The sequence below is a fragment of the Ruditapes philippinarum genome, unplaced genomic scaffold (assembly GCF_026571515.1).
Source record: "Ruditapes philippinarum isolate M1 unplaced genomic scaffold, ASM2657151v2 ctg1656_1_1_1_1, whole genome shotgun sequence".
Classification (NCBI taxonomy): Eukaryota; Metazoa; Mollusca; class Bivalvia; order Venerida; family Veneridae; genus Ruditapes; species Ruditapes philippinarum.
The window spans coordinates 279,804-306,772 of record NW_026863252.1 but is presented as its reverse complement, the minus strand read 5'-3'; the positions used below and the strand labels follow the sequence as shown (position 1 = coordinate 306,772).

The following is a 26,969-nucleotide window of genomic DNA, read 5'->3' as shown; positions in this document are numbered from 1 at the left end:
TAATAATAAAGGTATTAAACAACTGAATAGAACGATTACAATAAGGCATATTCTTAACATATACATGCTAAATTAATAATTTCACAAAACAGTATTAAATTCAAGAACTCATATTTTCGCAAATATTTCCGCACGCAAAAAGTGCACTTTTTGACATTCTAAAAATTTTTGTGACGCATAAATATCCACTTATACAGTATATTTATATACTCACAGGTTAACTCTTTATATAATTTAATACCAGTTAACAGATTACTGCACTAAGGTGACAAGTTATCGTTTAAAAGGGTGCATAGAGAAAATACTCCCCTTGACCTTTAAATGCCAAGCTAAATATTGAATTTTACATTCTGCAGAACAAAACTATGTATTGACTGAATAGCAAACAGACATGACGGCTGATCTTGACTTGTACTGGTTGCATTGGGTGGATTCAGTCTTTGCTAGTAGGGTATGAGTTACCACTTGTCTTCTAGAGAAAGATATTAAACTATACAGTACACGTGCAATATTGAACAGACTCGTGCAAAGGAGAGGTAATTGTCCTTTAGTTTACTCCATTTAAGTTCATTCCACTTATTACATTACATTACATAAGTAATTACCAGGGCTCACGCTGTCGGTCGCCATAGTCGCCATTTGCGATTATTTTATAAGATTGGCGATTATTTTTGCATTTTGGCTACAAAATCTGGCGATTATTTTTTACTTCCAACAGTGTTTACATAAGGTGTAAAAATCGATAATGAATGCAGTAGACCCAATTAACACCAGCGGGGTAGATTTAATTGAGTGTCAACTTTTTATCGGTCACGCGTTGCTTACTATTGCCCGAGGTGATAAAAATACATGCAGGTGATAAAAATACATGAGAGATGTAAAATTGTTTAAGTACTTTAAAGATATTGTCCAGCATTATAATAGCCATCAAATATCCGTCAATTAGCCACAAAATAATCTTCTTAAAATTGATAAACGTGATATTGACCAACCCAAAATTTACCGTAAATTGCAGTAATGGCAAATTTTGATTTTTTTTGTTTTAAGCTGCTTGACTAAATCGCCAGTGGAAAACAATGATAAAATATTTAAAAAGTATTTACTTCCAACCAACTATTTGCACAATAACCAAAATTGTGAATATTTCTTCAGAAAACAGAAAAAATCCGATTGTCACATATTTTCGCGACACCGATAATTTTGATATTTATTTAAAGGTGAAAATAAGCTATGTTCTGTTTAAAAATCTTTACTATTATGGCAGAAAATTTGTATTACATTGGTGATGATGACATTTTTCAGTAAGTTATTCAGAAAAAAGGCTGCATTCTGTGAATGAGTTTGCAAGTGTTATTTCTATAGGCTAATATGACCTAGATCTACTCCAGTTCTGTGTGAAATGTGGAAATTGACAGTGGTTATAGCTGACAAAATTTGATTAGAACAAACAAAAGAAATTGTCTGATAACAGCATTATGTAAAGTTATAATGAATCTTTAATTTTATTCTTATACAGTTATTATACTATATAACATTTTTATTTTGTTCTATAATAACAATTAAAGTTGTGGTTCTATGTAAAAAAAGGTAGTTATCAATATTCACAAATGTATCGGTTTATTTGAGAATCTTTATAAAACTGAAAATGTTTTATATGTAATGTTTATTTTATCAACTGCTTATGTTGCTAATCTCTAAATCGTGAATAGTCCGCTGAACTTTTGGCTATTATTTTTTTAAGTAAAAAATATTGGCTATTATTTTATTTGAGCCAGTGTGAGCCCTGAATTACTAACTATTAAGTCATTTGTGATTGTTTGTGTGGTAGACACATCTTTGTTTATGGCTGAGTCAACTTGTCTATCATAAATATTAACTACTTGTATTCAATTATGGACCATGAACCACTACAAAATGGATGGACTGAACACTCATAAACAGTGTATCAGTATGACTGTGACAGTTATGGCGGCTACAAGCATTTAGAATGATTGATAACCAATTAGTATTTTGTTTTTGCTTCACTTAGTATTTTTTCTTCAAAAGATCACCATGGAACCTAAGGTTAATTACAGCCATAACTGACCATAGCCATTTTTCATAATTATCAACGCTAAAGAATCCATCACATATCTTGACCATCCTAAAAAGAAAGTCTCTCTTGCCTTCTTTCAACAGTTCCAATTACACTATTTTTAGTACTTTCTTTGTAATGCAATTGCAAATCAGGGTTTTCCACTGTGATGTTGTTATTTGAGAAGAATATGGAAACCCAAACACATACTATTTAGGGTCTATTATCCTTAATGAGTGTATTTATGACACTATAAAATAAGAAAATTAATCAAAATATAATATAGTTTTCTGGTGACCTTTAAAGTAAAGGTCACATGCATAATTATGCGAAAGCATTTTTATTTGATATTTGATTTTAAAATTTGAGCCTTATTATACAATTATTGACTAGTGAGCCATTGAATATCACATCATATTCAATGGCTCACTAGTCAATAATTGTTTTATTATATGAATAGTCTAAGAATTAAAAAAAAATCACGAAAAAGTTCATCCTTATATACATGTACAAATTTTGCCTCGTTGAAGCGCGGGAAAAAATACGCACGTGTTAGGCGTGCAACGACTACGCGAACGCTGCGCATACAAAAGTAATTCAAGTTTATACTCATCAATACGGTTTAGCCTTTAAGTATATCAATAAAGTAATGGTATTTCAATCGAGAAATATGCCATAAAGAACAAAACGCAACAATTATTTTTTAATTAACACACGTAATTAACAGTCTACGGTGTATGGTCATTGAATATGAGTCTCAATCTATTTTTAGACTTGGAAAATCCAATTCAGCCAGTTAATATGATACTACACCAAGTGAATATGATTTTATAAAAAGTTCTGTTGACTACAGTTTGGACCAATGAGATTGCAGCTATTTTTAATTTATATAATAAATGTGTATAATTATGCTTTAATAAAAATTACGCATTTGTCTGCCATTTAAAAGTAACAAGACACGCAATTTGACAAACTCACGTATTATCTATAGCACATGTATATACATGACATACTTTTTACAGTATCTTTCGTGCTTTATCTACACAAGGAAGTAACCACATATCTCCATGAACAAACTGATTTTATCTTGATGATTCTAAACAACATATATCTGGTCACAAAGATAAATAAAACATGCTAATACAAATAAATTGCACACAAAGTAAAAAAACCAAGTCATTTGTAGTAACGCAATATTAAATATCCCCTACCATTTCCACTTTCTCAGTAAAATTTCCCGATTTTTTGGAACAACGTCACCACTCAGTAAAACATCCCTATTTTTTGGGACAACGTCACCACTCAGTACAAGAAATGTTGAACAACACATATGCCCCCCTTTCTAGCCCTTGACTCACATTATTGGTTATTTTGTTATAGAAACTTGCCATAAATGGGTACATGGATGTGTTCAGTTATGGAAAAAAGAAAAATAATGAAGACTTTGTGATAAATAGCTTTCAAGCTATAAATGAGCAAAAATCATACTAACATTCAAGGACCCTGTGACCTTGACCTTTGACCTAGTGACCCCAAAATCAATAGGGATCACTTACTAGTTATGACCAATCAGTATGTGAAATATGAAGACTTTGTGATAAATAGCTTTCAAGATAATAAGAAGAAACCATTCTGACATTAAAGGCCCCTGTGACCTTGACCTTTGAACTAGTGACCCCAAAAGCAATTCGGGTCATCTACTAGTAATGACCAATCACAATGTCAAATATGAGGACTTTAATTATGATAATAAGCTTTCAAGATAATGAGCTGAAATTCTACTACAATTCAAGGACCCTGTGACCTTGACCTTTGACCTGGTGACACAAAATCAATAGCGGTTTTCTACTACTTAAGACCAATCAATATGTGAAATTTGGAGACTTTGTGATAAATAGTAACAAAGATAGTGAGCGGAAAGTATTCTCTAATTTATGGCCCCGGTAACCTTGACCTTTTAACTAGTGACCCAAAAAGCAATACGGGTCATCTATTCGTTATGACCAATCAATATGTGAAATATGAAGACTTTTGAATAGTGATCAAGATTATACGTTGAATTCATACTAAAATTCAAGGCCCTTGTGACCTTTGACCTAGTGACCCCAAAATCGTTATCTACTAGTTATTACCAATCAATATGTGAAATATGAAGACTTTGTGATGCATAGTAACCAAGATAATGAGCACAAACCATTCTGACATTGAAGGCACCTATGACCTTGACCTTTGACCTGGTGACCCCAAAATCATTAGGGGTCATCTACTAGTTATGACCAATCACTAGGTTAAATATAAAGACTTTGTGATACATAGTTTTCAAGATAATCAGCGGAAACCATTCTGATATATAAAGCCCCTGTGACCTTGACCTTTGACCTAGTGACCCCAAAATCAATTGGGGTCATCTACTAGTAATGACCAATCCCTATGTGATTTATGAAGACTGTGATAAATATATTTTGAGATAATCAGCAGAAACCATTCTGACATTTAAGGCTTCTGTGACCTTGACCTTTGACCTAGTGACCTCAAAATCGATACGTTCATCTACTAGTTATGACCAATCACTATGTGAAATATGAAGACTTTGTGATAAATAGTTTTCAAGATAATCAACAGAAACCATGTGGTCTACCTACGGACCGACAGACCGACGGACCAACAGACCCACATTAGCAAAACAATATACCCCCGCTTCTCTGAGGGGGAGGGGGGGGGCATAAAAATATCCCTATTTTTTTTAACAATGTCACCACTCAGTAAAATATCCCTATTTTTTGGGACAACGTCACTAATTAGTAAAATATTCCTATTTTTTTTGGGACTTCATTACCACTGCATTATCTTCACAAAACAAAATTAATGACATGCATTTACTGTCAAAATATTGTAATAATTATATATTATATATATAAGGTACACAAAAGTTCATAAACCTAAACTGTTTTAAATTTTGAATTAGCAAGCATGTCTAAGTAACCTTTGAATGCTTTTCATTTTATAGCATTACACTAATCTCTGAGTCTGATGAGAGGAAAAACACAAAAGCTGTCAGCTTAACTATTCTCAGTTTTAGAACCTAGATACGTATGTAGAAGCTTCAAAAAGGCCCATTATTATGTTAAAATCCAAGTCAGAGTTATCAGCCTTGGATAGTGGCCTTCTATTATTCTCTCAAATAAGTGTATGAAGTTTCAACTAATGCCCTTCAGTAGTTTTGGAGATGCCACCTTTTAGACAAAAAATTTAACCTTAGTATGATGGGTTTTTTTAATGTGTTTTGGGGTTTTTTGGGTGTTTTTTTTTGTTCTATATAAAACATTGCATTAACATTATTAGATTCTTTATTCAACTTGTACAAATACCTATATTTAGACACCCTGTTTAGTAACAGATGAAAACATTATCAGATAGTCTAAATATTACAAAAAATACTAAAAACATAAATACACTTCAGCCTCATTAAAACGCTCATGTTGGGGTCCAATGTCTCACCAACGCGTTCTAACGAGGCTCTCATTAGAACGCTCATTGCGAAATTACCGCATTACCCCACCCACCACATATTATATATAACGCTGATTTTTTTTACTTACTGTTCAATGAATATCGACATTATCTTTTTCTAAAGCCATTCAATGATGTAAACATGTATTATATTCACAATAATACTAATTATATTTAAAAGAAATGAAAAACTTTCGAAAGAAAATTATAAATCATGAATGTAGTGTAAACACTAACAGTTAGCCATTACTGTAATGACGTGTGATTAACTAGGGGACACAACTAAAGCTGGACTGTAAATAACACTGTAATTTACAGTCCAGCTTTAGTTGTGTCCCCTAGTAAATCGACGCCAATTACTTCCTGTCATGGCCGCTCTATTTACAGTGCAGGATTTAAATTGATTTTGGGCTTGTGGGTTATTTAATTCAGCGAGGTTTACATGTCAAAGATATGTGTGTGAATTTTAGTTTATTTATACTCACCACCGGTTGCCAATGTCACAGTTATGATATGAATTTGAGATTTTGGAAACAATATGAAGACAGGTAAAACAACAAAAGAGCAAATAAACCCTTACAGGCATGTTTTTCACACCTTTGGCGCTCATAAATGTCCTAATAACAATTGTTTATTGTACTTGAAAGTCAAATTGAGCAAGCGTTATAGCCGCTATAAATCTAAGTCTACTTAAAAAAAAAATTATTTTTTTTTTTGAAGATTTTTTTTTTTTTTTTTTTTTTTTTTTTTGGGAGCCAAGGTCTATGAGCGCTCTACTGAGATTAGCGTTATAGTGAAGAGCGAGTTATCGAGGCTACAGTGTAAATTCCTTAAGATTGTTCGTGATCAAAAATTTACATTTACCTGGAAATCTTAAGCTTATTTCCAAAACAGGAAGAAAACACCTTTAATTGTGAATAATAAAAAGTGTTAATTTACACAGATTTTAGATAACAAATTAAGATACAAAATCATTTTGCATCAAAATAAACCATTCAAGTATATGTTTGTTTTTTTCCCCTTCACTTTGAGGTAAGCTGAGATAGGAGGTAAATTTTAACCAGGATATAATGTATAACAGATTTTAAGAGCTGCACTTGACAATGTAACTTTTTTCCCCTATAAAAATTTGCATAATGGGACTTTAGACCTGAGTCCGTTGTTTAAGAGATTTATAAAATTAAGATTGTATAACAGTTACAATTGCTGGCAAAAAACAGGCAAACAGAATCATGATTCTCTCCTTAAACTAGGTGTGTCCATAGGTCTGACACTCCCACTTCATTTGCTTATCACAATGTCAGAGTAGCATATTAACAAACTTGTTAAATAAAGGAAACTATTACCAGGATTTTAGATCTTAAGTGTCACTTTGACCTTTAACCTTATGCCCCCCCAAATATCAATACCAAAATAACCCTTCCAAAGTTACTTATTTTTTCTGAAGATATTGACTGGATAAGGCTTTTATGTCTACAAGAAAATTAGACACTACTATGTTACATAAACAATCCTATTATTCCTTCTCAAGTTATTGATTTCACACTGATTTTAAGCAAATTGTCACTGTGACCTTGACCTCAATCAATAGGGGTAATTTACTTGCCATGGGCAATTTCCCTATAACAGTCACATAAGCTGTGGCTCATTCCTTCTAAAGTTATCTAAGTATTTCCATAAATACAGACAAACTGACAAACCAACCTTATCACAGTACAGTAAAAACTCTGAAAACCGGACCCTGTCCGGACTTGACCAAAAGTCCGGTTTTCAGAGGATTCCGGTTTTCAGAGGTTTTATACATTCATTGATAAGTATGATGTGCTTGAACAATGACTTTGTTCAATCATTTTGTATTTACTTTTCAAACCTTTTCATATTTTAATTTCTTTTTGCAATAAATATCTTGAGTAATATAATTATGCAAATCCAAAAACATAATTTAGAAAATCAGAAATTAAAACAACATTTTGTCTGAAATATATCATATCTTTTTCATTGGCTTTGAAATATGTAATTAATGAAATTAAGTACATGTATTATTATTTTTGCAAATGATTAATTTCCAAACAAAGATAACTTCAGTGTAAAAATTTCAAGAAAAACAGGAATCATTTAACTAAAGTTTCCTAATTCTTTTAGACATGTCTAATTAAAAAAAAAATAAAAACATTTTGAAAATCATACCTACACAGGGAAAAACTTATGATGAAAGAGCTATAATTTAATTGGTAATAAGAAATTAACACACACACTGGAAGTGTTTTAACACCTGCACAGATAAGAGAGGTGGAAATTGAACATGTCACCTGTTGAGATTATGTTTTTATGTACATTAAAATACACAAAAAGTTGACACTTAAAATTGCTGTCCGGTTTTCAGAGGATTTTTTATGCATGATTAGCATTAGTAGCCATAGAAAATAGTCCGGTTTTCGGAATTCAGAGGTTCCGGTATTTAGAGGATTTTTTTTCAATGAACTTAAAAGGATAAAATATGGGACTTTTAAAATTGTCCGGTTTTCAGAGGATTCCGGTTTTCAGAGGGTCCGGTTTTCAGAGTTTTTACTGTATATTCCAACTTTTAAGTTTGGGATTGGTTGCTTTTTTTCTAGCATTATTTGTTTTCATTTTCAGGAATAGTCTTGTCTTAAGAATATCTCAGAAACATATGCAAAGACTATAACATAACATCTATATGAGAAATTCAAATTATTTACCGGGCATTATACCAGATATAAATGCTACCATTGCTGATAATTTGGCTGCATTTATAATATAAGGTAGGGTAAATCAAAACTAAAGACCTTGTGAAATTTAATAATTACAAATAAAATGAATTATGAGTTTTTAAATTGTTTGCATTTTATTGTCAAACCCATTTTAAGTTATGCTCTTGAATATGCTACTTTATTGAAACATTTAAGTTTAATGTGGCAAAAAGTAAAGAATCGGTCTAAAATGTGGCCTTAAGCTGAGTCTCAAATATGACAAAAAGCTAAGAGTCTCAAATGTGGCCTTAAGCTGAGAGTCTCAAATGTGACCTGAAGCTGTTATCTCAAATGTGGCCTTAAGCTGAGTCTCAAATGTGGCCTAAGCCGAGAGTCTCAAATGTGATCTTAAGCTGAGAGTCTCAAATGTGGCCTTAAGCTGAGTCTCAAATGTGGCCAAAAGCTAAGAGTCTCAAATTTGACCTAAAGCTGAGAGTCTCAAATTATTATGTGGCCTAAAGCTAAGAGTTTCGAATGCGGCCTTAAGCTGAGAGTCTCAAATGTGGCCTTAAGCTGAGAGTCTCAAATGTGGCCTTAAGCTGAGAGTCTCAAATGTGGCCAAAAGCTAAGAGTCTCAAATGTGACCTAAAGCTGAGAGTCTCAAATGTGGCCTAAAGTTAAGTCTTTAATGTGGCCAAAAGCTGAGAGTCTCAAATGTGGCAAAACACTGAGTCTCAAATGTGGCTAAAAGCTAAGAGTCTCAATTGTGGCAAAACACTGAGAGTCATAAATGTGGCCAAAAGCTAATAGTCTCAAATGTGGCCAAAAGCTATAAGTCTTAAATGTGGCCTTAAGCTGAAACTGTCTAAAATGTGGCCAAAAGTTAAGAGTCTTAAATGTGGCCTTAAGCTGAAACTGTCTAAAATGTAGCCAAAAGTTAAGAGTCTTAAATGTGGCCAAAAGCGGAGTCTCAAATGTGTAAAAAAGCTGAGAGTCTTATATGTGGCAAAAAGCGGAGTCTCAAATGTGTAAAAAAAAAGCTGAGAGTCTTAAATGTGGCCAAAAGCTGAGTCTCAAATGTGGCCAAAAGCTGAAAGTCTCAAATGTGGCCAAAAGTTAATTCTTATTTGTATAATATAACTCTTAATTAACCTCCAGAGTAGGAGTCTGTTGCTCTTATATAATTGCTAGTCAGGATAGGTACTCCCCTTCCTACATACAAAAATCAAGGGAAATCACCTGTGGTATAAAGAATTCAACTAATTGCTAGCAAGAGAAAACATAAATTCTGAAGGAGTTTTTTCACTTCTATGTAAGTCAGATTATCCACTGTAAATATCACTTAATATAGTTCAGGAAGTATAGTTCAGGAAGTTAGTAAAAGCTTATATCAAACTTCGCAAAAGTTATACACCATGTCATATACATGTACATGACCTAATTGTTTAAGAAAATCAAGGATCTTCTTTCTTGACTATAATTTAATGTAACTTAATAATTTTACATTCATATCCTGTAACCCGTCCTTTTAGATCAAAGTCTCTAAATAAAAATATTATTGTACATATCCTGTCAACCCGTCCTTTTAGATCTTGGTCTCTAAATAAAAATATTATTGTACAGTCATAAATAACAACCGATAAATAAATGACCACTGGTCAATTTTATACTTACAATGACTAATCTATCTGAATCAAACACAATCGTATTACCGTATCCTAATATATCCCCATATGTTTTGAACGTCACATGTATAAATATATAAAATGAATGAAATTTTATTTAGTACATCAGGAAAGCTGATTCACTTTTACTGAGGATGATAATTGTTATAATATTGTTATAGTCAGTTACCCTTCGATGTATACTGAAATCAAGTGGTCACTGTACGCAGGAAATTGACAATTATACACGGAATGTAGAAATTATCACCATATACCGTAAAGTCATTTCATTTTGTTGTGATAAGATTAAGTGTTCCCCGAAAAATAATGACTAATTTGTGGGTTGCTAAATAAAGAACCAGAGACTTGACTTTTGATCATTTTTCTTGATTTTTTAATAAAAAAATATAAAACAACTTCAGAGTTTAATTAATATAAATTAAAATAATTATAACTGTGAATTAGTTTAAACTATCTTGGTCAGGTTTAACATTTTCAGTTAAACATGCATTCTGTATAGATACATATGGGGGTATGAATAATAATTTCAAATTTTTGAAGGTGGAAGAAAATACCTAAGTGCAGTAAAAGGTTAACTCCTATTATTACATGCTTTTTGGTGGTTTATAGTGAAATAAAAACTGATAATTTCACTGTTTTAAACTGTGAAATTATCAATTTGATAATTTCACTGTCCGGTACATTGTTTCAGTGAAATACAAGCGTTCACAGTACTTGGAAACCAACTTAATGATGTGACGTTGTAAATGCAACACATTGTTTTATTATTTGGCACCCTTTTCATTTAGTACTAGGTTAAAATGTCTTTTAAACATTTCTTTGCATATAATAAAAAGAAAATTTATTTAGTTTAAAGTAAGATTGAAATATATTTCACCTCATGAACACCAAAAGTTCATATTTCACTTGTGGTGTCGCCACTCGTGAAATATACCTTTTGGTGCTCACTCGGTGAAATATATTCCGATCTAAAACACTGAACTAAACAAATATCCTCTATCTAAATCATTTGAGCCGCGTCATGACAAAACCAACATAATGGTTTTGCAACCACCATGGATCCAGACCAGCCTGTGCATCCGCGCAGTCTGATCAGGATCCATGCTGTTCGCTATCAGTTTCTCTACTTCTTATTGGGTTTGTAAGCGAAGAGCATGGATCCTGATCAGACTGCTCGGATGCGCAGGCTGGTCTGGATCCATGCTGGTCGCAAACGCATTACGTTGGTTTTGTCATGACGCGGCTCAAATTTTAAGAAGTCAACCTGTTACTGCACTAAGGTGACAAAATAATGTGTTATTTACAGCACAATCAAATATTTGCATAAAGCTAGTAATTCTATATACCAAAAGTCCAACAAGTACAATTAGTAATAAACTGGTTTAGTATTTTCTATGGAAGTCAAAATTAATACTACTTTGTTTACATTTTGCTACTTTTATGTCAAATAATTTGATTTCGTGTGCTACTTTGCTCAAGTGATATACATTAAACATTCTCTAAACCTATTATTTAAAATGTTATAAAAAATCATTTTTTCCGTTTCTAAAGAAGGAAACATTTAATATTTGTTTCTGAGGCATAACATGGCTTTAAATAGCTTTTTGTTGTTTTTTTTTAAATTGTTATTTATTACTATATAAAATGTATATTTAACTACTGACAAAAAGTGGTAGGCGAGTTGTGTAACAAGTAATTTGAGGTAAAGTAAACAAAGTTGCGTGCTACATTTTATATTTTGAATTGAAAATGCTTGAAAGCATATCAAAAATCTTGTAATACTATATTGTAATTCAATTTTCAATAGGCATTGCCATACCATTTCTGTTGTTATGGAGCTATAATCTTCTAATAAAAAAATACCCAAATTTTTTGCCCTGTCACCAATGATTTACTCACCACCCCCACCCAAACCAGAGATGTTCGTTTAAAGTGACATGTGGATGAACAGACATTCCACCTGAATGGTGGCCATTTTTTTTTTTTTTTTTTTTTTTTTTGCCATTGCCCATTTAGTAATGCCATTGTTACAGACAGACCGTAAGTGATCAATATACATTATTTGTATTGTCCTCTGGTGAGATAAAAATAGCTCAAATCTGATAAAATTATGAGGTTTAAAATCAGACGTAAAAGGCCAGTTAGTGAATTTTAAGGGCAAATTGGGAAGTCCTTTAATTCAAACCCATCTTCATGCAAAAAGTATACATTTTCTTATATTTCTGAAAAAAAATTTCTCCAGTTAAAATTTGTGTTTATCCATTTTATCTTTAGAGGATCCATACATTGTAGTCTGAAATGACAAATTAATGGTGTTGTATCACAACTTAACATAAACAGGCTGCTGTTTCTAATTTTAAACTTGCCCCTTATAAGTTTCCCTCCCAATTTCCCCTATGAGTGGACCTTTCTAGGAAACAACAACTAGATTTATTATTCATATTACAATGTTCAAGTTGTACGTGATCTCTCCCACACTTCAAGCAGCAACTTATAAATAGTTCTATCTTATACAATCTTGTTACTATGTCACATAATCTAGCCATCTTAATGTCAGTCATTCTTAAAGGCGAAAATTACTTATTTCAAATGTCTTGCGTCCATATCTTAAAATTTTCCCACTTGCCTTTTACAGCTCATAAAAACAAGTTGCATGACTTCCTATTTCAGACCTATGTATTGACTGCATGTTACTCCACCCTTTCCAGGTATTTTTTTGGCTTATTTTATTGCCGATATTTGTATTCCCAATTGAAAATAGTATATTATTTTCCCAATCTACAGGAAAAAGTTCCCAATTGAAAGTTACAAAAAAAAATTATTGAATTACAAATTCTAAAATCTTTGAAAATAAGTGCTTATTCACTTTTAATGGTGAAAACAAAGTTTTAAAGATTTCCATCCTAAAAATCATTTTAATTTTAAAACACTGCAAAATTTAAAATTTAAAGCATTTTTTGTCAATTTTTTAAAAAAGGGATCACTGAAAATTCCCAATTCCCCTTGGGAAGGGTTTAAAGTTTTCCCCAAAAAAACTGGGGAAAAAAAACCCTTCCCCCCTTACCCTACTTTATTTCTGTTAAATTTAAAATTTTTCCAACTTTGAAATTTGGGAAAAGTCCTTTTAAAATTTTTAAAGGGTTTTAAATATTTGGGGCCCCCAACAGTACTTTACTTTTCTTTCCAAACCCCCCAAATTTCCCTAAACCGCTGAAATTTCTGTAAAAGGGTTCCCCAGCTTTGAAATTTTAAACAGTCCATTCAAGTTTCAGGGGTTTCAAATGTCTACTATAAGAACTTGGCCACCACCAGTATAGAACCTGGTCAGACTCCACTGAGCCAGGCTGGCCTAGCTCTATATTTGTGGCAAATTTTTCCACATTTGGCTAAAACAGGGCAAAGATAAATTAAACCTCCTCTGTTAGTTATGAATCAACTAGTTTCTAAACAAGATACCCTTATTCATGATATATCTTATTTAGAAACCCTGTCATACATCCCAAATACGTTTGTAATCCTAGTTAATACATGTATGTAAATAATTGTATGCCAGATAAAAATATATATTTATAAGAATTTTAAGATTTTCATTGAACTTAATAAACCTGCACTCACATCCTGTTAGGACCTAAAAATCAAGATTTCATACATGGGAATGAACCAATTTAAAACAAAACAATATTAGTAAATTCTAAAACAATACATCACACTTTAAACCTCTTTATTAATGAACAATTTATCTCCACACAGGAAGGATATTTTCATTATATACTAATCAAAGTTAAAACTCCAAAGAACTTAATCACTAGTATCTATATTGTACTTAAAAAATTGAAGTCAGTCTTAAAATTAGACATGCAAACAGATATTAGGTCACGTAAAAAAGCATTTTGAGTTTATGACTAATACCCTGTATAAATCCTTTATTGATAAGAGTGTAAAATCTATACAAACTTGTCAATAATATTTGTTTAAAATTGTACAATTGTACTTTTTTACACTGAATGCTCGACAGAAATTATAACAGGTCCAGGCGTATACATCAAGTAACCAGACCCTATGCTGTTTGTTGCTCAGATGCTCAGTTTATAGTATTCCGATATTATAGATTTTTGTTTGTTAAGGTTTAGCGTAGCACCAACACAGTATAGGTCGAAAGTTAGGACTTTCCAACATTTACCGGAGAAAGACCTCAGGTGCCCCTCTGTACATTATTTCAGGCACAAACGGGCGCCCGAGTAGAACCACCGACATTCCGTCAGCTTGCTGGAAAACTTTCTTACCTGCAGAATCTGACTAACAAGGCACAGCACAAACCTACAGCAGGGGCAGAAAGATTAATATCAATATATCAAAGATATCCTTAGAATGTAATAGACAATGGGTAGTCCCAAATTTTATACAAAGCAGACTATTCTAACTACTCCATGTACTAATAAATTGGGGGCGTCCATGGCCGAATGGTTAAGTCATTGACTTCAAACCACTTACCCCTCATCGCTGTGGGTTTGAATCCCGACAGGGACTTTGGATTCTTTCATGTGAGGAAGCTATCCAGCTAGCTTACGGAACGTCAGTGGTTCTACTCAGGTGCCTGTTCGTGCCTGAAATAATGCACGGAAGGGCACCTGAGGTCTTCCTCCACCAGTAAAGTTGGAATGTCGCCAAATGACCTATACTGTGTTGGTGTGACATAAAACCAAATCAATCAAACAAACAAACAAAACAAACAAACAAACTAATAAATAGCACGGCATGGCAAGGTTAAAATGATAATCAGTGTTTAGTTAAAATTAAAAAACAACAAAAAACGTAAATTTTAAGCCTTTAACAATCTTAATTAATACTTCAGTAAAACCACTGATTATCTGTTAGCTGGTTTAAAATAACTCCCTAGCATGAAAGAATGCAAGATTCAAACCCACAACAGTGAGAAACAAGTGGTTTAATTGCTCCACCAAGAACACCCCTACTTATTTTGGTACTCGGGAACTAAGATAAAAACATACAACTTCTGATCAAAATGAAATATTCAATCCCCTCACTACCCTACTACATGTATATCAAAAACAGATATTATATCTTGTCCGAGATAGATTAATGACAATTTTAATAGATAATTTAAATAGATAAATTTCCTGTTTTAAATATTGATATATACCAGCCAACAATAGTCAGCCCAATTAAGGAAATATTTGCAATATCAGATACAAAACTAGAAATGTGGTCATAATAAGGTCACATAATTAAGCCACCACTTTATATTCTCTTCTAAACAATGGCTTAGCTATAACTTCCAGAACATTTTCTTGCTGGCCCCGACATTTTTCAGCCTTATTTTACAATGCTGTCCTTAAAATATTTTAAGACATGACAGTAGGAGGGATAATGCATCTTTCCAAAACAGAGGAGGAAATTAACATAATTTAAAAGGAGGTAAATGTTCTCCATTTATGGGGGTAGAGGCAGTGGATGGGGTGGGCAGTTGGTAATTTTCTTTTTCCATATTTATTAACTGAAGTGTTACATACATTTTTGTATTAATAGAACTGCCACTGTCCTGTCTAAGATGCCCCTGCTCGATACATTGTCAGCAGGGTATTATGAAGTTTCATGTTCATATAAACCCCCCCCCCCATCACATTATGCTCTCCTTTGTAAGTGGGAGCACTCAGGGTTTTCATTTTTATCTGAGCCAGTGAAAACAACGATTTGACAAAGGGTCATGGGGGCTATTTTAATCTACAAGCTAAAAATACAACCAAAATTAAGAGCATTTCAACCAATGATGTGGATCGCCAATCTGTTAATAATGAAAACCCCCGAGCACTGATAACACTTACTTAACTATTAAAATATCCAGTTTTTGGAAATATCTCTCTCAACCATGTATTCATGGCTTTGCTGACTTGAATTAATAAATTAAACATATTGATACAAATACCATAATTATGCTAGGCAAAATAAATATATATACTTCAGGTTTCATAATTATTAAATAACAAGCAATTATCATAGTATTGCAAGCAATCCATAAGTCCCCTACCGGTTAGAACCCCAGCAACTTTCTGATGGGCCATTGGCCATTCAATTTTACCAGTGAATAAATGACATGAATGAACTTAAATCTTTTGAGTTCTAAGTTTGTCTATATCACAGTAATGTGTTAAGTTTCCCTGCCTAGTAAGGAAATTATGTTAATAAAACCTTGTCAAATTATTACGATGTGGGTTTTTAAAGTAAATCCTATAATGAATGAAGAAGTTGGAGTAAAAAATACCAATTTCTCGCAAAAAATCTAAGTTCAAGGGGGACATAATTCTGGAAATAGTCTTGCTAGAGTATTTAACCTTCTCAAAAATGTTGAGTGATAATAAGAAACATATATATGAAGTTTGAAGTAGATACATTAGGAAATAAAGAAGTTATTTAAAAAAGACAACATTTTTTTCATAAAAAAAGTTCACGGGAGGTAATTCTGATAATTTTTGTGCTAGAGTTGTAAACCTTGTCACATATGATGTGGTTGATGACCAGAAACTTATATTTAAAGTTTGAAGTAAACACCTTAAGAAATAAAGAACTTATAGTAAACAAGAGGGCCATGATGGCCCTGGGGTCGCTCACCTGAACATAGGCCCCCAGGGCCGGGCCAGTTTAAACCAAAGGGCTTTTATTTGAACAAACTTGGAAGACACCCATTAAAAGATATTTCATGATGTTAAGTTTTTACTATACACAAATAATGAATAACAATGACTTTTGCCCCCTCCCCCCTCTCCCTGGCAGGGCCAATTTTGACCCAAGGGCTTTTATTTGAACAAACTTGGTAAACATCCATTAGAACATGTTTCATGCTTAATATCTTAGCTCTAGCTCTTTTGGTTCTTTAATAGAAGATTTTTAACTTTTTACTCTATGTATATAGGGAAAATCAATAACCCCTGGGACAGGGCCAATTTTGACCCCAGGGCTTTTATTTGAACAAATTTGGTAGACACCCATTAGAATATGTTTCATGCTAAATATCTTAGCTCTAGCTCTTTGGGTTCTTTAAAAGAATTTTTTTTTAAGTTTTTACTATATGCATATAGGGAAAATCAATGACCCCCTGGGGCGGGGCCAATTTTGACCCCAAGGCTTTTATTTGAACAAACTTGGTAGACACTGATAAGAAGATGTTTCATGCTTAATATCTTAGGTCTAGCTCTTTGGGTTCTTTAAGAGAAGATTTTTTTGAGTTTTTAATATATGCACATAGGGAAAATCAATGACCCCCTGGGGCTGGGCCAATTTTGACCCCAGGGCTTTTATTTGAACAAACTTGGTAGACATCCATTAGAACATGTTTTACGCCAAATATCTAAGCTCTAGCTCTTTGGGTTTTTTAGAAGAAGACTTTTTTAAGTTTTTACTATATGCATATAGGGAAAATCAATGACCTCCTGGGGCGGGGCTAATTTTGACCCCAGGGCTTTTATTTGAACAATCTTGGTAGACACTTATTAGAAGATGTTTCATGCCAAATATCTAAGCTCTAGCTCTTTGGGTTTTTTTAGAAGAAGATTTTTTTAAGTTTTTACTATATGCATATAAGGAAAATCAATGACCCCCTGGGGCGGGGCTAATTTTGACCCCAGGGCTTTTATTTGAACAATCTTGGTAGACACTTATTAGAAGATGTTTCATGCCAAATATCTAAGCTCTAGCTCTTTGGGTTTTTTAGAAGAAGATTTTTTTAAGTTTTTACTATATGCATATAGGGAAAATCAATGACCCCCTGGGGCGGGGCCAATTTTGACCCCAGGGCTTTTATTTGAACAATCTTGGTAGACACTCATTAGAAGATGTTTCATGCTTAATATCTTAGGTCTAGCTCTTTGGGTTCTTTAAAAGAAGATTTTTTTAAGTTTTTACTATATGCATATAGGGAAAATCAATGACCCCCTGGGGCGGGCCAATTTTGACCCCAGGGCTTTTATTTGAACAATCTTGGTAGACACCGATTAGAAGATGTTTCATGCTAAATATCTTAGTTCTAGCTCTTTGGGTTCTTTAAAAGAAATTTTTTTAAGTTTTTAGTATATGCATATAGGGAAAATCAATGACCCCCTGGGGCGGGGCCAATTTTGACCCCAGGGATTTTATTTGAACAATCTTGGTAGACACTCACTAGAAAATGTTTCATGCCAAATATCTAAGCTCTAGCTCTTTGGGTTTTCTAGAAGAAGATGTTTAAAGTTTTTTCTTTTGGTTGCCATGGCAACCAGAGTTCTGCATGGAATGGAATTCTTTGAACAACTTTGTTAAGGCTTCACACAAGGAACATCCCTGTGAAGTTTCATTATGATCTGCCTTATGGTTTCAGAGGAGATGTCGTTTGAAAAGTGTGAACGGACGACGGACGACGGACGACGGACGAAGAGTGAGCCTAATAGCTCACCCTGAGCATATGCTCAGGTGAGCTAAAAAGCTGAAAAATTTAAATCAGAAATCTTGAAATTCAGGCTATTTGTTGCCATAGCAACCAGAATTTTCCACATAGGAAGAAAAACAAGAGGGCCATGATGGCCCTGAGGTCGCTCACCTGTATATAGCCCCCCCCCCCACCCCGCGGCCCAATTTTTACCCAAGGGCTTTTATTTGTTTATTTGAACAGACTTGGTAGACACCCATAAGAAGATGTTTCATGCAAAACATCTAAGTTCTAGCTCATTGGGTTTTTTAAAAGAAGATTTTTTAAGTTTTTACTATACACATATAGTTAAAAAACAATGACACCCCTCGGGCAGGGCCAGTTTTGACCCCTGGGCTTTTATTTGAACAAACTTTGTAGATATTTACTTAAAGATGTTTCATGCTTAATATCTAAACTCTAGTTTATTTGGGTTTTTTCAAAGAAGATTTTTAAGTTTTTGCTATGTATATAAGGAAAATCAATGACCCCCGGGGCGGGGCCAGTTTTGACCCCAGGGCTTTTATTTGAACATACTTGGTAGACACCCATTAGAACATGTCTCATGCTAAATATCTTAGCTCTAGCTCTTTGGGTTCTTTAAAAGAAGATTTTATAAGTTTTTTCCTATATGCATATAAGGAAAATCAATGACCCCCTGGGGCGGGGCCAATTTTGACCCCAGGGCTTTTATTTGAACAAACTTGGTAGACATTCACTAGAAGATGTTCCATGCCAAATATCTAAGCTCTAGCTCTTATGATTCTTTAAAAGAAGATTTTTTAAGTTTTTACTATATGCATATAGGAAAAATCAATGACCCCCGGGGCGGGGCCAATTTTGACCCCAGGGCTTTTATTTGAACAAACTTGGTAGACATTCACTAGAAGATGTTTCATGCCAAATATCTTAGCTCTAGCTCTTTGGGTTCTTTAAAAGAAGATTTTTAAGTTTTTACTTTATGCATATAGGGAAAATCCATGACCCCCTGGGGCGGGGCCAATTTGGACCCCAGGGCTTTTATTTGAACAAACTTGGTAGACACTCATTAGAAGATGTTTCATGCCAAATATCTAAGCTCTAGCTCTTAGGGTTGTTTAAAAGAAGATATTTAAAGATTTTTCTTTCGGTTGCCATGGCAACCAGAGTTCTGCATGGAATTAAATTCTTTGAACAATTTTTAAAGGTGACCACCAAAGGAACATTCCTGTGAAGTTTGGATGAAATTGGCTCAGTGGTTTATGAGGAGATGTCATTTAAAGCAAAAGTTTACGGACGGACGACGGACGGACGCCGGACGGACGGACGGACGCCGGACGAAAAGCGATCACAAAAGCTCACCCTGTCACTTTGTGACAGGTGAGCTAAAAAAAGACGTGCATAATCTCCATACTGCCATCTATCCATATATCAAGTTTCATAAAAATATTTTCAGTACTTTTTGCCTTATTGCGGGATCCAGTTTATGTGTTCAATTTGCCATATTTTCAGGCTATTTGTTGCCATAGCAACCAGAATTTTCAACATAGGAAGAAAAAAAAAAGACGTGCATAATCTCCATACTGCCATCTATCCATATATCAAGTTTCATTAAAATATTTTCAGTACATTTTGCGTTATCGCGGGATCCAGTTTTGTGGACGGACGGACTGACGGACTGACAGACAGACAGATGGACAGACAGACAGACAGACAGACGGACGGAGGGTAAACCTAAAGTCCCCTCTGGTTAAACCGGTAGGGGACTAATAAAAAAACACATTCTCAACCTATTTCTCAGATGTGTGTCTGGTTATGGGACAAAGATTCCATATTTCGCATTTCGAATGGGTCGAAAAATCTGACCTCAAAACAGACCATTATTTTACAAGTAAATAAATGTGTAAAAATGTGTATCAAGCACCTTAAAACATCTATGGAGACATGACATTTTAGTAAAATATCAACAAATAAATTGAAGTACTAAATCACAGCAGAAGGTTATACATAAAAACAATGTCTTGTAAAGTTTCCAAAATTACTGGATAAAAGAGAACAATATTTCACACTAGTCTTAAAAAAAACAATTAACAAAACTGTTCTAGTTTAAGCCACATGTAGTAATTCCAAATGTCAACAGGAAAGTTTAATGTATATAGTTTGGGTTTCAAAAAGTGATTAGTATTTGTAATATACAAACATATAACAAATATAATCAGTTCTTTAATTAATACCTAAACTTTCAGACGGACTCTGCGACCAGCCTTTGAAGCTATGGGTTTAAATCTTGCCACAGACAATGTGTACTTATATATAAGTGTACTTGTAAAAATAAGAGTGCAACTGGCATTTTATGGTTCCATAAGTTCTCTCAACTCAGCATCAACGGGTAATTTAACATATTTTACATTCAAAACACAAAATTATATTTCTCTTAACAGCTAAATATATTATGGATAAAACCACAGGTGCCCACTTAAGCATCATGGGATAAGTGGTCACATGACAATGTTTACTTAGAAAGGAAGAGTTTCATAACAAAACAACATTAAAAGAGGATGTGATTAATTAATTAGTACATTTATTAGATACTGATTCACAGTGACCATAGGCTGTAATATAATCCCTCTTCAAAACACAAAAATAATAATCACAGTAAATTCTTATCATATTTTTACATAGATATATATATAGTGAAGCACTTTAAATTGAAAACCCTGCATATGATAGTAAAGAAATGCACTCAGAATTAAATTAAATTCAATAGATTTTTTCAAACTTTGGGGTCATTTTATACTATGTTAAATTATTCAATTATTCTGGAAAAACGGCATGCGGCAATGACCTGTAAATGTACACTTAAGTTATTGGTTCAGATCTCTATCAAAATGGAACACAAATCTTGAAAAAGTATATTTTCAATCCAGTTATGTCAAGAAAAACATCAGTGGAGTCTCTTTAATAAGTAAAATTCAGAAATATGTAGATGTAAGGATTAAAAAATTAAATGTTATCCTTGAGACAGGACTGCAAAAGTTTGTTTGTTTGGCCGGATTTGCTGGGAAAACCCAGATATTGTTAATACCGGAGTAACTCTATTTCAACCAGTTTTTACCACTGACACATATTATCACAAACTGGCACTAAACAAAACAGATTTCAACAAAACAAAACAAATACAACAGATTCAAATTCAAATTCAACAAAATAAACAATAGATCATCATCAATTCAACAGAACTGAACAAAACAAATTTTTACAAACCTTAAAGACTTTATTCCAAACGTTGCGCAAATTATAACATTTTTATTTCTCTATTTATTTTCAGTTTTCAACAGGTTCTTTATCAATCACTGTAAAGTATTTCATAATATAGTGTAACAAACATCTACTGTTAGTTCCTCATTTTCCGTAACAATAATTATTGCTTTTCCTACAGTTCTAAGTACCAAGACATTAAAATGTACTTCCTTCCTTAATCCTGAACAAGCTGCATTTTAAGTATTAGATTTGCATTGCTTAGAATTTGGAACAGCTCGTTTAAAGATTTAGTTTATACAAAATTAACTCAAGTTTGATTGTGTTGGAAGCTATAAGCTTACTGAAACACTCTCAAATCCATTCCTGGAACGAACCAGTACAAAGCGATTAATGAAGTTTCTTGCTCAAGCAAAACGGCTTGCCCCTGGCTGGGTCTGAACCCAAAGCGGCCAGTAATCCTTAGATTACTTGTCCAACTCTTTAACCACTCAGCCACACCACCACATCAAAGATTTCATTATCAAAATATAGAAATTGAGCTACCATTAGAATAAGAGCCTGGTCAATCTTCATGGATGATCATGCTGGCCTGGCTATATACTGTTGACAAAGACTAATCACTTTCAGTTCCAGCAGGTTAAGCATTAAAATACCAGTCGTTCTTCTATAGACAGTTACAATTACCATCTCAAAACTGTATTTCCAATTCAATTAAACTTCTGCTATTTTATCAAAAGTTTTATACTTAAAATTTTTCACTTTCATTTTTGTTTCATAATTACTGATGCAAGGAACTTTCTATGAACATACTAAAGATAACACGATTTCATAAACAAACGCAAACTATATTACATAAAATTATACAAAATATTGATGAAAATAAACTAAAAACAAACTTTTCTGTTATCAGTCATTTTTCAAAGGTATGGAATAAATATCCATAACAAAAACACAAACGGAAATCCAATACTAAAGGGAAAAAAAAACATGAAAAAAAGACCTGATCACTTCCCCTCTAAGTGCCTCAAAAACTTATAAAAAAAATTCCAAACTTACAAAATAAAGAAGCATAGTCATACATGTACACCAAAAATCTTCTGCTACAGAAAATCTGAATCGAACAGTATAACAATATTACGCCTTCCATATTTCTTTACCTGCAGCTGTATGAATGCAGCCATTTTATTGGAATATTGAGCACTTGAAACATAAAAACGTTTCTTTAATTATCACTAAACCTTAAAGATGCTAATCATAGCACAAAACCTGCTGTTAAACAGCTACTAAAAACCAATGCATGTCTTCACAGTTCCGAATCAGCAGCTAATCTTAAAGATATATTATGAGGTACAGAAAAATTTCTTGAGACTGATACAATAGCTAATACCTTAGAGTTAACAAGAACAAGCTAATACCTAAGAGTGAACAATAACTATTTCTTTAGAGTGAACAATAATTATTGCTTTAGAGTGAACAATAACTAATACCTTAGAGTGAACAATAACTATTTATTTAGAGTGAACAATAACTAATACTTAAGAGTGAACAATAACTAAAACTTAAGAGTGGACAATAACTATTTCTTTAGAATTAGAGTGAACAATAACTAAAATCTTTGAGTGAACAATAACTATTTCTTTAGAATGAACAATAAGAAATACCTTAAAATGAACAATTATTATTTCTTTAGAGTGAACAATAACTAATACCTAAGAGTGAACAATAACTATTTCTTTAGAGTGAACAATAACTAATACCTAAGAGTGAACAATAACTATTTCTTTAGAGTGTTCAATAACTAATACCTTAGAGTGAAAAATAAGTGATACTTTAGAGTGAACAATAACTGATACTTTAGAGTGAACAATAACTAGTATATTAGAGTGAACAATAACTAATACCTTAGAGTAAACAAAAAGTATTATATGTCTAACTTGCACATTTATCTATGAAGGAAAGACACAACTTATGAAAAACCAATTTTTATAAGTTAAGTCCCATTATCCTTCAGAAAATCATACTTCCTTATTCTTTAGAAATGTCAAACATGTGTTTAATTATGTTCAAATAATGGATTAAGAGCATGTTAGATGTTTAATAACCGTAGAAAAAAAGCACTGAATGTGCAATAATGTGTCGTAAAGTTAGCAAAATGAAATCAAATTAGTATTTTAACTTCCATACAAAATCCAAATTTATTCATTATAATTTATTTATAATTGCCAACAGAGCATAAGATATTTCATGTCTATTGAAAATGATAATTTTTTTGAAAACTGTAACATTTAAGATACCAAAAATAAAAAGTTTTTGAGATATAAAAATAATAGCAATCATTAGGCATAATGGGCCTCTAATGCACAGACACTTTGAATTTAAAACTGCTGTCTCCTATATCTTGATTAATAAAAATGCTTTTATTTTTTTCTGCATGTTAGACAAACCATGTTAAATATTTAAATATACATGTGCTTGTTGAACTTTAATCTGGACAAAACTATTGATGAAACTTTCAGTTTGGACAAAACTTTTGCTCAAACTTTTAATTTGGACAAAACATTGCTTGAACTTTCAATCTTGACAAAACTTTTGCTTGAACTTTCAATCTGGAAAAAACTATTGCTTGAACTTTCAATCTAGAAAATACTGTTATTCCATTTTAGGTAAAAATTCAAAATATGACTGACGAGCAAACAATGCAGACTAGGATCAGACAGTACAGATGTGTCAGCTGATCGTAGTCTGCACTGGTCACTTAGTAGAATAGCCGACTAAGTGCTAATTATTATTAATACATTTTTCTTTTAATCAATGTTATCAAAATCTAAATATACATGTAGCTGACCATCAAAACCAAAGGATTAAAATAGTTGGAAAAACCACAACTGTGTTCCTAGAAACCTGTGCAGATATAATTTTGTCATTTTTGCATTTTAAATAGGATTTTAGACCTTTAACAATTCTTAAGAAAGTATCTACTACTACAGCAGACGCGTGCCAGAATTGGGATAAAGGGCCATTTCTATTGTTATTTTCTTTTGTTTAATAGAGGGCTATTGGCCTTTATTGTTATGTAAAGAACTCTATCGCTCTCTTTTGCTCTGTTTACAGCTTGATGCCAGATCCCCTATCACTATTCAGTAGTGTGGACAGACAAACGGATGGACAGACAGACAACAGAGAAGTGATCCCTATATGTTGCCGCTACTCTATAGTATAAAAGCCTATTTATATAAGATTTATCAACCAACCTGTAAACTATGAGCCTATTACTTTGCGAAAACATATAATTAATTTCCTTTATACTATTGTAGAAATGAAATAGAATTATAATTCATCATAAATTATGAAATTTAAAAAAAAATCTTATTTCTATCACAAACAAATTTGTGGAATTCGACCATCAAAACCGGACAAAAATTAAACAGATTATTATTTTTTATGTAGCTAGCAAACATAATACGAAAGAAACATGGAAGTTTTACACTATAAAGTTTGGTTTTCACTTTTTTTCTTACCAAAATACCAGTAACCTGATCTGAATATAAATGGGGCAATGAGCAATTTATTTTATACTGGTCAGGAAACCATCTATAGGACAAAAGCATTTCTAATAAATTTCAATGATGATTCAAATTGATCAAATAATATGTTGTTTCGTTTTAGAAACATACTTTTGCATTAATTGAACCAATATGTTTCTACGTCATGTATTTCCTTTGCTTCTAAAAATAGAACAGTACTTGAAATGAGGCCCTTCATTGAGAAAACCAATCTTGTAAAAGAAACAACAGACAGGTGATAAATATTTTATTCAACCTTATCTTAAAAATAAATACTTCTGATTATTTCTTTTTTTTTCAGGTTTTTTTATTTGTTTTTTTTTTGGTTGGGATTTATGTCACACCAACACAATTTAGGTCATAAGGCAACTTTTCCTGGGCACCTGAGTAGAACCAGTATTTTTAAGAGTAGAACCAGTATTTTTAAGCCTAACCATCATGTACTTATTGTGAAAAAAGTGTTTCCTACATGAAAATGTATATACATTTCAATGTTTATTTCACTATTCTTACAAATTCCTAACTGATGGTGTGATAAAGGGACATAATTTTTTTTTAAATTTGGTTTGAAAAATATTAATATTTAGAATATATTTTTCAAGATGTCTTTATCCTCATATAATTACTACAATTAAACAGAGGCATTCCCGGATTTCAAAACATATGGGTTATTTTCCCAATTAACAAGCATAAAATTCCCAATTCTCAGTCTTTATTTCTGGTGTTGTTACTTTTCTTGGAAAAGTTTTTTGAAAAGGCCTGAAAAAGACGTCTATTTGAAGTAATGGGTTGGAAGGAATTAATTTATTTCAATATGTTAATATAGGACAAAATTCTGATAATTCAACAAGTTTTCATTGTATTGTCCACTTATCTGTACACAGTAGGTATTGTGGAAAAACTCTTTAAGCATTATTTCAAATTCTGAGCATGTGTGCAAAGACAGAACCCACTTTAATAACAATCTCCCATTTTCACAACACACAGACAGGCCTGGACAAATCCACTTGTTGCTAGCATTTGCGGGTGAATTAGTTCGGGTCAGGGGAGAAAAAAATTGATCAAACTAGACTGGTTCATAGTAAATTTGAGTCTAACACATGATTCTTACAAATTTTGTCTGTCAAAATGCAGGGCAAGTACATTTTATGAAGGGCAAGTAAATTTGAAGGGTCACTGGTCCTGCAGGGGAGATACTCTTGAAAAATTCATTGAGGCCCGACAAGTGAAAGTGACTGAAAATGAAAAATACAGTACTGTTTTCTACTCAATATACAGCGAATAATGGTATTGCAAGTTTGATTAATAGTATTTAAAGTATATGTATCTAAAGGTCAATAGATCGAACAATAAAAAATAATTTATATGGACGCAATTTTAGGTAAATATCATGTTAATAATTGTTATGCACACCTTCAAGGCAGGAAATAGATCTACTAAATTTTCGTATCCGGAATACTAATACACAAAAAGAAAGTCTGAAAATTTTTCTGTATTCAAACGATAGTCTTTATTTATGATGTTGTTACTTTCTTTGAAAAGTTTTTTTGGAAAAGATGTCTATTTGACGTAATGGGTTAGAACTTATGTTCATATCTTCTTGTGTTTTTCACCCAGCTAAATGCATACATATATGATATAGCATTAACTATCAGCTGATTTTTTAATTAGAGTTTAAATTAGATTGCTTCATGGTTATAGTGTATACAAAATAATACCAAAAAAAATACA

General features: G+C 32.6%; 1 long non-coding RNA gene across 2 annotated transcripts in view; it reads right to left on the bottom strand.

Moving 5' to 3' along the window:
* The window catches only part of LOC132721606 (uncharacterized), a 30,985-nt gene that overhangs the window by 3,441 nt on the left and 575 nt on the right, over positions 1-26,969 (bottom strand). Inside the window, exon 1 of one of the 2 annotated variants that reach the window (XR_009624485.1) lies at positions 9,970-10,195. The exons of the other annotated variant lie outside the window; for it this stretch is intronic. This is a non-coding gene — a long non-coding RNA (uncharacterized LOC132721606). Of the gene's footprint in view, positions 1-9,969; positions 10,196-26,969 lie in introns of those variants that run through there. 2 annotated transcript variants of the gene reach the window in all.